Below are 16,387 nucleotides of genomic sequence, written 5' to 3' on the forward strand. Positions count from 1 at the left end.
TAGTAATATTTCCATGAAGCCTTGTACATGCTACTTATATGTCAACTCAATAATTACCGTATTTTTCGCCGTATAAGACGCACTTTTTCTTCCCCAAAACTGGGGGGAAAAAGTCGGTGCGTCTTATACGGCGAATACACCCCTATCGCGGCGGTCCCTGTGGCCATCAGCGGCCGGGACCCGCGGCTAATACAGGACATCATGATGTCCTGTATTAACCCTTCAGACGCGGCGATCAAAGTTGACCGCCGCGTCTGAAGGGAAAGTGACACTAACCCTGCTGTTCAGTGGGGCTGTTCAGGACCGCCGCGATTTCACCGCGACGGTCCCGAACAGCCCGACTGAATAGCCGGGTTAGTGCTTACAGGACACCGGGAGGGACCTTACCTGCCTCCTCGGTGTCTTCTCCGTTCAGGGATCCCCTGTATGGATGGCGCTCTCCTTCCCCGTCATCACGTCGTTGCGTACGTGCGTCGGCGTGCGTAATGACGGCGACTGAGAGCGAGGATACCCGGCCGGCAGCAGAGACGTTCCGGAGCGACGGGGACACGGCGACCGTGATGGAGCTACATCCAGGGCAGCGGTGACGGGTCCGGAGCGGCAAGGACACGTGAGTATTACCTCCTATGCAGTGGTCTTCAATCTGCGGACCTCCAGATGTTGCAAAACTACAACTCCCAGCATGCCCGGACAGCCAACGGCTGGAGGTCCGCAGGTTGAAGACCACTATTGGGTTCAAAATCTTAATTTTTTTAGATTTTGCACCTATAAATTGGGTGCGTCTTATACGCCGGTGCGTCCTATAGGGCGAAAAATACGGTATATATGGGCCTGGAATAATTTCTGCTACCTGATATACCGGTGTATATGGATACATCTTCTTAGGCAGCATGAACTTATTAACTTACGTTATGTGGCACATTAATATATTACATAGGAAATCTTACTAGGTATTTTTGCAATTAGGTGCCCTGTACACTATCAAACAGTTTACATATGTTGCTGATTGCATTATATATGAAATAGTAGCAGAGTACCCGGTGTTGCCCAGTTATTCCTACCTAAACCTGGTGGGAGACAAAAAACAACATATGAGGATGTACTTTTCCTCATATGCGGTCCTCACATCCCAACCTCAGATGGGGCTGAGTTGTAATGAAGTAATAATAGGTCAAATATAGTATGGGTGTGGCTTTGTGGGAGTGACTTGCAAGCCGGACCAATGAACAAAAAAACTGTCAAAAATAGAAACAGTGTGGCTTTGCAGGAGGGGGCGTGACTTTATGGGAGGTGCATTTCTTGCAAATTGGACCAACACACAATAAAAGACCAAAATAGAAGAGGGTGTGGCTTGTTGAAGGGGTGTGGATTGCAAAGCGGATGGACACACTCACCCAAAGATGCAGAGGGGAGCTTGTAGAGTAAGGTGGGGCTGAGCTGTGATGAAGAGATTGTGACTGAAGGACCTTTGATATGGGTGTATCAGGATAAAATGGTGTTTCCAGCCTTGACCCGAAACAAAAAGAGACCAAATATAGAGGGAATATGGCTTGTGGCAGGGGATGTGCTTTCTGTTGGCAATGTGGCTTGAAAGCTGGACTGACACACTCACTAACATTAACCCCACATTTTAGACGCTGCGATTAACTTTGATTGCGGCGTCTAAAGGGTTAATGCTGGGCATCGGCACATTAGCAGGACTGGAAAATAGCCACAGTGGCAGGATTGGAATGTAGAAAAAGCTGCAGGACTTTAAAGCTTACCCGTCAGATCCCACCAAAAAAAAAAAAACAGTTATATGTTACTTAGTACCTAACCCATATCATGTAAATTTTATGTATCAAGCACTGATATTTCACAAAAAAAATTGCATATTATAGCTGCTCAATACCGGTTTCATCTATCCAAAGGTGGTAGGCATGTCCCTGTCTTGCCTGCTCTGTGATGACTTCTCCCTCACTATGCTTACTCACTGCTCTCGGGAGTGAGTCTGGCAGCCCTGCTCTGTAACCCTTTCCTCTCTGGTTTTATGCTGCACACACACACACATACACACAATGATAATTGAAAATTGCAGAGATTATGTGTGGGTAGAATGGGTTTTCTGTGTTTATGTTTTTCTTTGTTTTTGTATAATGTATGTTTTATAAAAAATGTTAAATAAAAAATTTCTGATTTAAAAAAAAAGAAAATAGCCTGTACTCTACCACCAAAGACAATATAGTAAGTGTATAACTTACATCTTCCTAAATTAGTGCAAAAATGTTGTGCTTAAAGTACAGTAGTTTTTATGCAAAGTTTTTATATATTTTCCCTTTGTCATTCATGTATATCATCCTTTGCCAGTCCTGTAATGCTGGGACTTTTAGTTTTGGAATAGTTGGAGGTACAATTTTTGGATAACTCTATTTTGCAGCAATGTTGCCTTCAGCTGTGTGCCTACAGCTTTTGCAAAACTACAACTCCAGACATCCTTTGACTGTCCAGGCATGCTTGGAGTTGCAGTTTTGCAACAGCTAAAGGCACATGTTTGGTGAAACTCTGTGTTACAGGAGTTTTGCTGCAAGCTCCTGCAGCCTTGACAATCAGCCATGTCCATGACCCTTAGACACTCTCATGCTGATGTGGGACTCAGTGTACCAGGAGGTATGGGGACCCCTAGTGGTGGGATTTTCAAAGGCAGTTTTCTTTAATAATTTTTTTTTTTTTTTTTTTAAAGAAGTACAGTGGTCCCTCAAGTTACAATATTAATCGGTTCCAGGACGAAAATTGTATGTTGAGACCATAACTCTATGGATACCTGGTAATTGGTTCTAAAGTCCCCAAAATGTCACCCAAAAATAGGAAAAAGTGAGGATTGAAGAAAAATAAGTAGATTACTAATACAGATAAAGCAAGTAAGAAATATCTGCTGGAAGCTGTAAATCACTATCTATGTAGAAGATAGGAGCTTCTTCAGGGCCCTGTAAAGTACATACACATGCCCTTATTTACTGTCTGGTTATTTTCAGAGTGTTAATTTTTTTTCCCACGACTATTTTTTCTCACACATATTTATCAATGTTTCACACATGTCAGGAAAATAACGTTGCAGGATATAAAATTCTGTCGCACAGAAAAAAAGAAAGTGTTGCACAGGAAAAATAAAGCTTAAAGCAAATAAATAGAGCAAAGTAACTCTGCACCAGGATGTAACTTTACATTCATGGTCATTAATGAGATAAACAAAAAGAAAAAAAAATGAAAACCAAGATTTAAAAAATAAATAAAAGAGAAGTTCCAAAAAAAAAAAAATTTTAATATGTTATATAAAAAGCTACTAAGGGGACAAAGTAATAGGATTTACTTTGTTAGATTTTCAGGAAAATGTTGGGAACACGCCCCTAATTATGCAAACCACGTCCCTTTAGTCGGGTTAAAAAAATAGTAATTGGAAAACTGTCGGGTTTTTACCAGTAAAATGTTTTGCACAAAGTGTCGCAGAGGTCATGCGACACAATTTGTGTTGCATAACCTGATAAAAAGAGTCGGGATGACGTTAGTAAATCAGGGCTACAATGTCCCAAAAAAGTAAAATGGAGCTGCCCCCACCTGGAGCAGCTATTCCTGGCACAGGTAATGAGTAGTACAGATCATGTAGTACCTTCCTGCACTGTAGGGGGTGCTTCCAGACAGCCAGTCAGTACATTAATTTAATAATACAGGTGTTTTATCAGTGAAAAGCCTATTCCGATTGGTCGGTTCTTCCAGCCATTGACACGTTTTGCAGATCAGGACTGTCCTGAGCATTGTACGTTGAGTCTGGTGTCAAGTAACAATGGTCCAGAAAAGACGATTGCATGTTGAAAATATTTTATGTTGAGGCCATTGTAAGTTGAGGGATCACGGTATATTAGAAGAACTATTGTTTTGCCAAGTACAACATATCAAAAAGTTTCTATATCTGACAGTGCCCATTTAACATGGTTATAGTAGCTGGAACTGGAGCATTGCCAGAGCATCAGGACTGGACTTGGAAGAGAAAGAAAGAAACGTAGGTGAAGACACAGGTAGTGTCTGTAGAACAAGTACCAGAGGAGGGAAGGACCATGGACATAAGACTTGCAGGCACAGACGCTAGACTGAAAAATCTTTAAAGTATCAGATATCCAGAAGGTTTAGGAAGAAACAGAGTCTATGAGCAGTCCAGATCAAAACCAGGACTTGGGGGGTAGAGTAGCTTGGATCCACAAAATCTGAACAGAACCTGAACTTAGAACTGTCAATAAGGCCAAGACACGGAGCAGTAACAAAATATTTATAGCAGATGATGGGTAACAAGGTGTGACAACAAAACAGGAGGAACTGAATTAAAGACCAGGCATATTATCATCTGAGAGGAGGTGAGCATTTTGTGACACCTACCTTAGTGGAGTGACAGATAAAGTGACACAAGATCAAATCAAAGTTCATCCTGTACTAACCTCAATCCTGGAGTTTTTGTATTACCGTAGTGTGACCATGCTGAGTAGTCAAATACAAACACTCTATACATGAGCTTCTGAAACTATAGACTTTGCTGAGAATCCACACAACTCTTCCAGCTACATGCTTATACTGTGTCATCTTGGGTTATTTATATCCCAGAAATATTAGGCAGCCATTGGTCACTGCAAAAACATGCCCACATTTGATTATCGCAATGCGGTTTAATTGGCTTCAGCAAAAGGTGGTATTAAGTTACAAAATAGTATATGTAGATTATAAAAGTCTATGTCAAATAGCCTGTATTATGCAGACCAAATTGTGTGGAGCAATAAAATGTTATGGAAGACATATGTTCAATATTATGAATAGAAAGCTTCAATGTGAAAGCTCTGACACACTGGTATGGACCACTTGTACCAATATTAAGAAGTGTGACTTCAACATTCCCATTAGTCAAGTCTATAAACCTGGTGGCCACAAGATAATTTTCTCATCCTCCATTAAAAAGTTATCAACTAGAACTAGAACCAAAAATAAACATATACACAACATATGGAGCCATACAAGAACATATTGTAAAGGAAACAGGAAAGTCAGACAAACAGACATCCAGTAGATGCCAGAATGGGCAAAATACTCTCAAGTGTGAGAAATAATTGTGGCAACTTAACATGATGTAGATACTACAGTATGTCAAATCTTGGCCTTGTTTTTGACTATGTTACAGCCTTGTCCTCTGGATTGTGTGACTGGTATCTGCTGTTATACTTTTAATTCCAACTGACTATGGCCCAGGATTATTTTATGCTTGACCTGTATTTCTGAGCTTGCCACTGCTCCATCAATGCTGCCGCTGCCAATCTTTTGTAGGACACAAATTGGAAAAGTCCATATTGCCTTACAAGGGTTAAAGAAGTACTCCGCCCCTGGCATCTTATCCCCTATCCAAAGGATAGGGGATAAGATGTTAGATCGCTGCGGTCCTGCTGCTGGGGACCCCGGGGATCGCCGCTGCGGCACCACGCTATCATTACTGCACAGAGCAAGTTAGCTCTGTGCGTAATGACGGGTGATACAGGGGCCGAAGCAGCGTGGCGTCATGGCTCCGCCCCTCATGACATCACGGCCCGTCCCCTTAATGCAAGTCTATGGCAGAGGGCGTGACGACCGCCACGCCGCCTCTCATAGACTTGGATTGACGGGGGCAGGCAGTGACGTCATGTCACGCCTGTATTGCCCGTCATTACGTGCAGAGCGAACTCGCTCTGCGCAGTAATGATAGCGTGGTGCCGCAGCAGCGATCCCCGGGGTCCCCAGCAGCAGCGATCTGACATCTTATCCCCTATCCTTTGGATAGGGGATAAGATGTCTAGGGGCGGAGTACCCCTTTAAGGGTTTAGACCAGGAGATCAACCCATAATAACCTGAAGCCAGCTTCAAAAAGATTGTGGCTTAGAAAAGCACATTTTGGTATAAGGACCATAACACATAAGAAACTTGTCAATGGAGCAATAAGAAAAATACTATTCTACTTCTTGAGCCATGCATTAAAAAAACGACAGAGAACGCTGGTGAATCTCTCAACTGCTTGTGTGGCTCTGATGGGAGCTGAATTTTAAAGTTATACCATCAAGGACATGTTGCAAATGAATTCAATGTGAAAAAGAGCCAATATTTGCATTTCAAATGCTGACTGGAAACCTTGAAAGGAAAACGACGAGCCCCCCTACAGGCATAGCAGAGTAACTTTAAATTAAATTGCCAAACCCAAACAAGATTCATGACCTACTCCTTTCAACTGCACTTCTATTCATTTTGATATGAATACTTGAAAGCTTTAAGGAAATGAGCAGTACCACGAAACTGAAAATGTTTGTATTATTTAAATAGATTACAATTACATTAGTTTTTGTTCTTAGCTTGGCTTATTAGAAATACAAAGGTTCACTGAGGCTCTACTGAAAATAAAGCCTACAATTACTGCTATAATGTGATAATAAAAAAAATGTGTGCACTGCCCTGAATTGTTAGGATTTTTTAACATCAAAATTATGAAAAGGAAAATAACTGATAAGTAAAGTTTTATTTTTGACAATAAAAGAGACAAAGTGGTGTATGGACACTTTCTTTCAGACCGTTTTCCATTGGAAAAATGCACAGCTCTACTCCAGAAGGAAGAACAGTATCTCACATTTGTGAACACAACAGAATAAGGCTGGGTCCACACTACGTTTTGTCCCATACGGGAGCGCATACGGCAGGAGGGAGCTAAAACCTCGCGCTCCCGTATGTGACCGTATGCGCTCCCGTATGGGACAAAACGTAGTGTGGACCCAGCCTAACACTCCTATACTTTTTTTTTTTGCAACAGTACCCCTTCCTTGAGATGTTGTAAATAAAATATGTAAGGGGTAAATGGCCCCCATAGTTACGGTCATTTTTTTTCTTGATATCCTATTTTTTAAGTATTGGACATATTTATCTTTTAACATTTTTAATAAAAGAGTAAAGAGAGACTACACATAAACAGCAAATTGTAAATATATTGCATATGTTAAAACACAAATTAAAAAACAAAACTGTAAAAACCAAACTGTAAAAAAAAAAAAAACTCCGCCAGAATACTAACATGTAAACTCTTTGTTGGAATAAACTTTCAGGATAAATTCTATTGTTTTTAGTTTTTAATAAAAAGCACATTAACAAAACACAGTAACAAGTGTTTCTTCAAGGAATTTATTAACCTATTTATGCAGTCTGTGCCATTAAACTAAGTGGATAGAAATCATCTTGACGTAAACAATTGTCTTTTTATTACATTGAACATAGGAAAACAAAGATCATTCATGCTGTTTTCGGTGTGTTCTTAAATGATTTGTTGAACGCTAAAATCCCCAGTACAAGACATGCATGGGTGAATAGAGGCTCGAGTTAGAGACCCAGTATAGAACATATGTCACTACTGTCTTTTAGCAACTTTAATGATACTGAACAAGTAAAGGCTGAATTATTATTAACAGAGCTAACATTATTACAGACGATCCAAAGCACACAGCTGACATCTGCATTTCCAAATGGAAATGTCATCGTAATTTTTACTTAATAGTCAGGGGAATAAGCATTTCAGATACAACCACACAACACACATATATGGGAGAGGAAATCTCACGGATATATACAGCTCAAATATCTGTACACTATTGTACGTTTCTGCACCCTGGAACAGATGGGATTCTTGATTTATTGAAAAAAATTTTGTAATATTTCTGTCCATCTATTTGACTATTACTTGCCTTTTAGCCAGGTACCCAATTTAGAACAATCTTACTGACACTTAACTACTGTTGATGTTTATAGAGCTACACGTTCCCTGTTACAAAAATAGCCAACTAAAAAAATAATACTTTCCTACAATACAAAGAAACCTCCTGAAAAAACGACAAATCCTCAAAAAGTGTTCTTCTAATGGGTGGGGATGGAAGGGTTGCACTATTCCACTACTCTTAAGAAAACTTAAAAAAAAATAAGTAAAAATAATAAAATATGCATAATGTATGGTGGACTAATAATCCATCACACGAAATCTGGTCTGAAGCTTTTCTACATATTTTGTCACAATATGTGTGATGACCAGTCTCTCTGATCAGTAATGTAATGTAACCCACAGAGGCGTGCGCGCGCACACACACACACACACACACACACACAAAAACAAAACAAATCTAAACAAACAGTGTGAAACCAGCAGATAAAAGAAAATGATATGCCGTACACTAGAAATCTGCATTGCAGGTTAATTTGCGTTTGGAAAGAGTCCACAACATGCAAATAAGACTTGTTCAACTCTTATCCACATGGCTGATACTGTAATCCACTGCATATTTGAAACAAAAAAGCAAATAAATAGTAAATTCTCTATATCTGGTATTAATTTAAATTACCTCATATACAAAGATTAGGGTAATGTCAAACATAGTCACAAAGCTCTGTGACTGCCGGCAACGCATCTGCAGCATCAAATGTGGCTTACCCTACCCTTACAGTGTAATTAGTCATGGGGGCTTATGTGAGAAAGCAAACTGTATAGACAACAGAAAGACATCAGGGACAAAAAGTAAAACAATACAATACATTTAAGGGTCACAGACACATGATTTGATTGGTTGAAGTCGGTGGGGGCAACAAGACAAAGATTACTGAAAGTAAATCGCACTTCTGTGCCCTTATCCCTTATTCATTATTCCGAGCAGTGGGGGTCTAAGACGCCAACAGGTCAAAACTTTTGACAGGTTTTTTTTTATTTTTTTTATTACAGATACACTTTAAAGGGAATGTGTCATTAATTGACATTGTTTAAACCAAGTTTTAGGTTAACCGTATTTTTTTTTTAAAATACTTTTTGGTGATTTTTTATCTAATTTTACAATAAGCATGAAATGTTGCAGGTTCCATACTGGCCACTAGGCCTAAAACTAAGCTAAGACTACTTGCTCTCTACCGATCATTTCCCAGTTACACCTTCTTCTTATAACACACAGGAGTACAGGTGAAAGCCAGTAGGGAGAAAATATGACTAAGTAGAGTTAAAGATTTATAGAGTATGGGCTATGTATCACAGAGCATTAATGTCTTTAAAGGGGTACTCCGGTGAATACCTTTTTTCTTTTAAATCAAATGGTGGCAGAAAGTTAAACATATTTGTAAATTACTTCTGTTAAAAAATCTTAATCCTTCCAGTACTTATTAGCTGCTGAATGCTACAGAGGAAATTCCTTTCTTTTTGGAACACTGATGACATCACGAGCACAGTGCTCTCTGCTGACATCTCTGTCCATTTTAGCAACCATGCATAGCAGATGAATACTATGGGAAGCATGGTGGCTCAGTGGTTAGCACTTCTGCCTTGCAGTGCTGGGGACTTGGGTTCAAATCCCACTAAGTACAACAATAAATAAAGCGTTATTATTATTATAATAACGTCAGCAGAGAGAACTGTGCTCGTGATGTCATCAGAGAGCATTCCAAAAGAAAAGAATTTCCTCTGTAGTATTCAGCAGCTAATAAGTACAGGAAGGATTAATATTTTTTAATAGAAGTAATTTACAAATATGTTTAACTTTCTGCCACCAGTTGATTTAAAAGAAAAAAGGTTTTCACTGGAGTACCCCTTTAACCTCTCAAGGACGAAGCCCATTTTGACCATAAATGGGTACTCCGTCCTTAGACATCTTATCCCCCATCCAAAGGATAGAGGATAAGCTGTATGATCACAGGGGTCCCGCCGCTGGGGACCCTGCGATCTTGGCTGCAGCACCCCAGACATCCTGTGCACGGAGTGAACTTCGCTCCGTGCCAGATGACTGGCGATGCGGGGAGGCGGCTCTTGACGTCACTGCCGCGCCACGCTCGTGGGGAAAGGCCGTGACGTCACGAGCCTTCAGCACTGCACCCGATGCTCTTAACGAATGCCGGGTGCAGCAGGGAGATCATGGGGTGTCCCTTTGGTAATGGGATAAGAGGCCCTTTAAAGACCAGGACAATTTTCATTTTTGATTGTGGAGTCTAAAGGGTTAATGCCGGGAATTGGCCCGGGAATCGGTCCTGGCTGCCGGGTTTAAAGCGCTCTCCACTCGGGAGGATGATTTAAACCTCAGTAATGAGACCAGATACGCCCTCGGTCCTTAAAGGGATACTACGCCCCTAAACATCTTATCGCCTATACAAACGATAGGGGATAAAATGTCTGACCGCAGGGGTCCAGCCGCTGGGAACCCCTGCACTCTCTCCTGCAGCACCCCCTGTCATCTTATGCTCTGTGCCTGATGACTGGCGATGCAAGGGCCAGAGGCTCATGATGTCACGGCCCACCCCCTTAATGCAAGTATATGGGACAGGGAGTTATGGGGGGCAGGCATGACGTCACGAGCCTCTGGCCCCTGCATCGCCAGTCATCAGGCACAGAGTGAAGCTCACTCCATGCACCAGATGACAGGGGGTGCTGGAGAAGAGATTGCGGGGGTTCCCAGTGGCAGGACCCCCGCAATCAGATATCTTATCTTCTTTCCTTTGGATAGAGGATAAGATGTCTAGAGGTGGAGTCCCCTTTATGCACCAGGATGCAAGGGCGTACCTGTACGCCCTTCATCCTGGACAAGTTAAAGGGGTACTCCGCCCCTGGCATCTTATCCCCTATCCAAAGGATAGGGGATAAGATATCAAATCACCGCAGTCCCGCTGCTGGGGACCTCGGGGATCGCCGCTGCAGCACCCCGCCATCATTACTGCGCAGAGCGAGTTCTCTCTGTGCGTAATGATGGGCGATACAGGGGCCGGAGCAGCGTGACGTCATGGCTCCGCCCCTCATGACATCACGGCCCGTCCCCTTAATGCAAGTCTATGGCAGGGGGCGTGACGACTGGCACACCCCCTCCCATAGACTTGTATTGACGGGGGCGGGCCGTGGCGTCACAAGGGGCGGAGCCGTGACGTAACTATGCTCCGGCCCCTGTATTGCCCGTCATTACGTGCAGAGCGATCTCACTCTGCGCAGTAATGATAGCGGGGTGCTGGAGCGGTGATCCCCGGGGTCCCCAGCAGTGGGACCCCGGTGATCTGACATCTTATCCCCTATCCTTTGGATAGGGGATAAGATGTCTAGGGGCGGAGTACCCCTTTAAGAATTAAGAAAGCTATCAATGGCACAATATGAAATGCCAATGACTCAGTAGCATGACAGCATACATGGGGAGAGGGATTTTTCAAGGCTCGTAAGCTTATATCCTGGTATACAAAAGTTGCTAATTATTACAGAAGCCTCATTTTGTGCCAAATTTTTTACTTTTTGTGCTGCTGTTGCAAATTAGGGAAAAAAAGATGTGGCTTAGTGTGGGGCAGGGCCACTAGAAGCACACCAAATGAAACTGCCATAAATTACGACTGAAATATATGTAAGCTTACATTGGTAGTAGAGTTCTAAGTGTGGTGCATGGATAAAGTCTGGTGCCACTTTACCGATTTGTGCATCGTATGGCACTACATTTTTCAATCAAATTGCCCCCTACATGCCCACAAAGTACGGATGAAGCAGAGGTTCCTTTTCTTGTGTACAGCCTCTGTACAGAGCTGTGTGTATGAGGCATTACAAAGTTTGGGGGGGAAAATCTAAAGTTCCTAAAAGTCAGATCATTCTTGCAAAGTAACACACTATTCACACAATGCAAGTAGAGAAGAAGAACATGTTTGGATCAATAGATGTGGATGGCTATAACAATGTACTAAATGAATGTATGTTTGGAATAGGTAATAGTTCAGTTTAGGCAAGTCATAAGGTGCTTCTGGCAAAGATGTCTCAATGCCTCAGTAAGAAATTGAGCAATTGTTTAGTATATTCCTAGAACTACCATATCTAACAAGATACATGTTTGAGAAACACAGACATTTATTATGGGCATTTTTTACACCTATCACACAAAAACTCATCCTCTGCAATTGTTGTTATAATTTTACAAAACAGACAATGATAGGAGATAAGGAAATCGCATTCACAATCCCATATAATGTCAGAAGGCAAGGAGTTAATTTCATGGAAGCACAATGGAGGAAAAGTCTGTATGCTCATCTCCATGACTTCAGCCAACATTATTGGATTTGTGGTTTAATGAAAACGCAGAAAGACTGAATTGTGAGCCTCAATTATGGTTTTAGTGAATCCAACAATTAGAATTCAATAACTCCAATTTCTATAATACTCAATTCTATTTTCTAAGAGAAATGATATAAATTGCTTTTCTTTATTCACCTGTCTCATTTCAGAACAGCACTTTCATTCTAGAGAATCATCCCTACAGTTATCTATATAATGGACATCCTATTATTTACAGCTATGGGGCAGTAAGGTGGGGCAGTAACATCTGACTTTGCTTATGCTGCAGTAGGACTTCAAATCATGCACTCTGCTTCTGCAATAAATGTGATCCTGACTATACCCCAATAGGTTTTATGCAAAGCAGGGTCAACACCAACAGTAGTTGTTAAATCTCCAAAAGATTGGAAATTAGCAAATGTTGTGTATATTCACAAAAAAAAGGTAGTAGTGGGGAATCGGGCAACTATAGGCCAGTAAGCCTGACATCAATAGTGTGGAAATTAATGGAAACCATACTAAAGGATAGAATTGTGAAACCTCTTAAATCCCACAGATTGCAAGATAAAAAAAAAAAAACAGCGTTGTAGTTAAAGGAGTATTAATTTCCCAATCTCAAGTGCAAGAGCTTGTTACTAGTGGGGTACCTAAGGGATCTGTACTGGGACCCAATTTGCTTAACCACTTAAGGACTCAAGGCGTACCTGTACGCCCTGAGTCCGCTCCCTTTCTATAACGCGGGGTCACACCGTCAGGCCTGGTGTCTGACAATGGCCAGGTGGTACCAGGTGGGACCACTAAAAACTTCAGATCATGGCACAAAAAATAAGCCCTCATACTACCCGGTACGCAGAAAAATAAGGTTATAGGGGTATAGGGTTAAACTTATTAATTTTCATGCATGTAGTTATGATTTTTTCCAGAAGTACGACAAAATCAAACCTATATAAGTAGGGTATCATTTTAATTGTATGGACCTACAGAATAAAGAAAAATTTTTATTTTTACAGAAAAATTTACTGCGTAGAAACGGAAGCCACTAAAAGTTACAAAATTGTGTTTTTTCTTCAATTTTGTGGCACAATGATTTTTTTTCCGTTTCACCGTAGATTTTGGGCAAAATGACTGATGTCATTACAAAGAAGAATTGGTGCAAACAATACGCCATCATATGGATTTTTAGGTGCAAAATTGAAAGAATTATGATTTTTTAAAGATAAGGAGGAAAAAACAAAAGTGCGAAAACGGAAAAACCCTGAGCCCTTAAGGCAGAGGTCTCAAACTCCCGGCCCGCGGAACGAAAGTTTGTGGCCCGCACCAGGGATGAGTGATTGGTATTGCACGGCGCCCGGCACATGCAGTTCCGGGCGCCGGGCAGGTGGTTTCTTCAGGCATTTAGCCCTGCTTCAGGCAAGCAGCGCTAAATGCCGGAAGGCTTCACTTACCCCGCCCTCCTCCTCCCGGTCGTCGGTAGGCCGGCCGTCCCGAGTCAGATGAGGGACGTCACACATGTGAGGTCCCTTCACAGACCCGCACAGGAGGACGTCAGGGAAGTCACTCTTCAGGACGCCAGCGTAGAGAAGAGCAGCGCAGGACAGGTAAGTGTATCTATGTGTGTATGCATGTGTTGGTGTCTGTCTGTCTGTGTGTGTGTGTGTGTGTGTGTGCGCGCGCGTGCATGTGTGGGTGTCTGTCTGTCTGTATATGTGTGCCTGTGTGAGAGTCGGGGGGGGGGGGGGGGGGGAATGACAATGCTACCTCATGTGGGGAACCTGCTTCTACCTAATGTGGGGAACCTGCTTATACCTAATGTGGGGAACCTGCTTATACCTAATGTGGGGAACCTGCTTCTACCTAATGTGGGGAACCTGCTTCTACCTAATGTGGGGAACCTGCTTCTACCTAATGTGGGGAACCTGCTACTATCTAATGTGGGGAGCCTGCTTCTACCTAATGTGGGGAGCCTGCTTCTACCTAATGTGGGGAACCTGCTTCTACCTAATGTGGGGAACCTGCTACTATCTAATGTGGGGAGCCTGCTTCTACCTAATGTGGGGAACCTGCTTCTACCTAATGTGGGGAACCTGCTTCTACCTAATGTGGGGAACCTGCTACTATCTAATGTGGGGAGCCTGCTTCTACCTAATGTGGGGAGCCTGCTTCTACCTAATGTGGGGAACCTGCTTCTACCTAATGTGGGGAACCTGCTACTATCTAATGTGGGGAGCCTGCTTCTACCTAATGTGGAGAATCTGCTTCTACCTAATGTGGGGAACCTGCTTCTACCTAATGTGGGGAACCTGCTTCTACCTAATGTGGGGAACCTGCTTCTACCTAAAGTGGGGAACCTGCTTCTACCTAATGTGTTGAACCAGCTATTACCTAATGTGTTGAACCAGCTATTACCTAATGTGGGGAACCAGCTATTACCTAATGTGGGGAACCTGCTATTACCTAATGTGGGGAACCTGCTATTACCTAATGTGGGGAACCTGCTATTACCTAATGTGGGGAACCTGCTATTACCTAATGTGGGGAACCTGCTATTACCTAATGTGGGGAACCTGCTATTACCTAATGTGGGGAACCTGCTATTACCTAATGTGGGGAACCTGCTATTACCTAATGTGGGGAACCTGCTATTACCTAATGTGGGGAACCTGCTATTACCTAATGTGGGGAACCTGCTATTACCTAATGTGGGGAACCTGCTATTACCTAATGTGGGGAACCTGCTATTACCTAATGTGGGGAACCTGCTATTACCTAATGTGGGGAACCTGCTATTACCTAATGTGGGGAACCTGCTATTACCTAATGTGGGGAACCTGCTATTACCTAATGTGGGGAACCTGCTATTACCTAATGTGGGGAACCTGCTATTACCTAATGTGGGGAACCTGCTATTACCTAATGTGGGGAACCTGCTATTACCCAATGTGGGGAACCTGCTATTACCTAATGTGGGGAACCTGCTATTACCTATGTGGAGAACCCCCAGAAGTAGCACCCCCATCATCCGTCAGCTCATGCTATTACCACACGAAGGTAGGGGGAATGGGGAGGTTGCTGGTGGATGATGAGGGGCGCATGATGGGGTCATTATATGTGAGGGGTGAATACTGGGGTCATTATATGTGAGGGGCGCATGATGGGGGCATTATATATGATGGGCGCATGATAGGGGCATTATATGTAAAGGACGTATGCGGCCCAACCTCACCCAGCTGCTACCTCCAGTGGCCCCCGGATAATTTGAGTTTGAGACCCCTGCGTTAAGGGGTTAATAGCTTTATTAGTGATATGGCAGAAGGTCTTAGTGGTAAGATATTGGTCTTTTTTGCTGAAGACACAAAGATTTAGAACAAGATTGTTGTCCCTGGAGGGATATGCCAAATAGAAAAGGATTTAGGTAAACATTAGGTGACATTAATTGTGGATGAATGGAAGATAATTCACCTTGGGTATAAAAAATGCAAGGGCAGAATATAGGAAATGTAATACAATCCTAACCTAAGTATCCAAGGAAAGGGATTTAGGCGTCATTATATTTCAGCTTTAAAGGTAGGCAGACAAAGTAACAGAGCAGCAGTAAATGCTAGCAGTATGCTTTGGTGTATTAGCAGTAAAGAGGGAAGTGCTCATGGGTGTATAGGGAGAGGTAATCGCAGTAGAAAGAGGTAAGTGCTCATGTCGAGTACTGGCAAGACGTCAGAAGGAGTTCAGGGTGGAGCTACTAAACTAGAACACGGATTACAGGATAAAACTGACCAGGAAAGATTAAAGGACCTTAAAGGGGTACTCCCGTGGAAAACTTTTTTTTTTTTTTTATCATCTGGTGCCAGAAAGTTAAACAGATTTGTAAATCACTTCTATAAAAAAAATCTTAATCCTTCCAGTACTTTTAAGGGGCTGTATACTAAAGAGAAATCCAAACAAGAAATGCATTTCCTCTGATGTGTTGACCACAGTGCTCTCTGCTGACCTCTGCTGTCCATTTTAGGAACTGTCCAGAGCAGCTTATGTTTGCTATGGGGATTTTCTCCTGCACTGGACAGTTCCTAGAATGGAAAACAGAGGTCAGCAGAGAGCACTGTGATCATGACATCAGAGGAAATGCATTTCTTTTTTGGATTTCTCTTTAGTATATATCCCCTAAAATGTACTGGAAGGATTAAGATCTTTTTAATAGAAGTGATTTACAAATCTGTTTAACTTTCTGGCACCAGTTCATTAAAAAAATTAAATAAAAAAATAAAGTTTTCCATGGGAGTACCC

The 16,387-nt window shown here is 42.2% G+C and overlaps 1 protein-coding gene across 3 annotated transcripts in view; it reads right to left on the bottom strand.

Annotated features, from left to right (window-relative positions):
- The window catches only part of RNGTT (RNA guanylyltransferase and 5'-phosphatase), a 502,134-nt gene that overhangs the window by 291,799 nt on the left and 193,948 nt on the right, over positions 1-16,387 (bottom strand). The window lies entirely within an intron of this gene.

The sequence above is a fragment of the Hyla sarda genome, chromosome 3 (genome assembly GCF_029499605.1).
Source record: "Hyla sarda isolate aHylSar1 chromosome 3, aHylSar1.hap1, whole genome shotgun sequence".
Taxonomy (NCBI): domain Eukaryota; kingdom Metazoa; phylum Chordata; class Amphibia; order Anura; family Hylidae; genus Hyla; species Hyla sarda.